Source organism: Lactuca serriola, chromosome 5, assembly GCF_051521515.1.
Source record: "Lactuca serriola cultivar US96UC23 chromosome 5, Lser_US96UC23_V15, whole genome shotgun sequence".
NCBI lineage: Eukaryota > Viridiplantae > Streptophyta > Magnoliopsida > Asterales > Asteraceae > Lactuca > Lactuca serriola.
In genome coordinates this window covers 315,139,303-315,141,543 of record NC_136412.1, presented here as the reverse complement: position 1 = coordinate 315,141,543, position 2,241 = coordinate 315,139,303, and positions in this window count along the sequence as shown.

Here is a 2,241-nt window from a genome sequence, read left to right as displayed (position 1 = left end):
CTTGGGCTGAGGAAACGATAATAGAAACAGCAACAGGGGTAGTGGCAGCGTGGACTGCCACTATCTGTTGTTTCTTTGAGGACTCCAGGAAAGACTGACTCTTCTTCTTCTTCTTCCAAAACTTTCTTTTCTCACCACTCTTCTCTGTCAGCTCAGGAGTGGTGGCTGTTTCCTCTGGGTCATCGCTATGGTCGATCAAGGTTTGCGCTAGGCATTTGGCGCTGTCATAGGTATCCGGCTTCGCAGCTAAAACGTTCCCTTTGGTTGGCTGGGTCAATCCCCAGATGAACCTCTCAACCTTCTTACTCTCCGGGGTAACCATTCCCGGACAGAGTAATGCCAGGTCATCGAATCTGGATGTGTAGACGACGATATCGGAACCCTTCATCTTCAGGTTCCAGAGTTCATGATCCAGCTTCTGTATTTCACCCCGAGGGCAGCATTCTGCGAACAGAAGTTCCTTCATAACTTCCCAACCCATAGCATTTGCTACAGGTAAAGTTAAAGATTTGACTCAGCCGTTCCACCAAGTCAGAGCTTTATCGGTGAATGTGCAGGCAGCGAATTTCACCTTGTTAGATTCTGAACAGGCACAGATCTCGAAGATAGATTCGATTTTCTCTAACCACCGAGTTAGAGCAATGACAGCCCTTGTGCCATAGAAGAATGTGGGTTTTGCATTCATAAAGTCCTTATAGGAACACTCCTTCCGGTGTCCCTGGCTACCTTCCTGGTTTTGGGGCTGGGGACCACCTCCTGAACCACCGGGGTTTATTTAAGACATGGCGGCTGCCACTGCGGCAACAACGGCTGTCTGGAACACGACAGGATCAAATTGAGGAGGAGGTGGTGGTGGCGGAGGGTTGTTATTCTTTGAGCTGGGTCTTTTCCTAGGAGGCATCTTGATCTAGAATAGCCAGGAAAAAGAGGATCATAAGTCCTCTGAATTGAACCAAGAGATATGAAACAGGGGATATCTCATTAAGACAGATATAGAATTTTATTAAGCGATAAAGCAGGAAAGAGTTATCAAAGCAGATAAATTATCGCTAAGGGAATGATCAAGGAACAATGCTTGAATGAGGATTTCTACAACGAATTGGCTCGAGAAATACTCCCATAGTATTTCATGATTCGTTGAAACGACGGCTCGTTGTTTGGGGTATTGGGTAAGTTTTAGGCATGCTGCATACCACAGTCACTACCAAGCACATGTTGGTCGTGTCTCGAATGAATATAGTTGGCCAGGCTATATTGATCCTAGACACGACTACATAACTGCCCAGGTTTAACCGCAGCGTACAACACCCATTTACTTATGTTTTGTTCTACTTGTAGTTACGAATTTCGACGGTTAGGTATACTTGTATACTTTTGAAAATACTTGTACTTTAAGGTATACTTTTAGTTCAGAGCACTTAGGCCCCTTAGTGTTTATAGTCTTATACCATGTAAAGTTTGGTATACTAGTTCACTATAAACCTGGCTCTGATACCAATCTGTCACACCCCGAAACCTAAGGCGGAAACGTTCCGTGGCGGAGGACATCATGTATATCGCAACCAATATACATAGTAAGCATAGTAAACACAAAACAATACATTACATAGAGTTATTACATTTGTTTGAAATCAAAGTTTTACAAGTGTCATACATATATATATCATATGAACAAAAGTTAAGACGAGTCTTCAAAACGCTCCGTCTTCTCCAAAAGATGGCGGTGTACCTGTCTAATGTTGATCTGAGAATACAAGCAGTTTGAAAATCAGCATAAAGCTGGTGAGTTCATAAGCGGTTTAGTTTTGAAAAGAATGAGTTCCCTTTTGGTTTTTTGAAAAAGACGTTATTTAAGAAAATCCCATATTTTCTTATATAAAAACAGTTTAGTTATTATTCGTTACATGATTCGTTTATGAGTAGATATGTTATCCCAGGAAAATCCCATATTTTCTTATATAAAAACAGTTTGGTTTTCCATTCGTTACACCATTCGTTTACGAGTTGTTATGTTATCCCAGGAAAATCCCATATTTTCCTAAACGTTGCGGTTAGTTCTTAGTTTGGATTTCGATGTACTACTATCTACCATACTTATAGTATTAGTTAGGTATTCTGATATCTTAGTTATCCTACACTCGAATGTCGATTATCTACTCTACTTAGTTGTATTTTCGAATATTTGGATACACTCAGAAACGTACATTAACTGTATATTCGATGTTCTGGTGATTTCCAAAA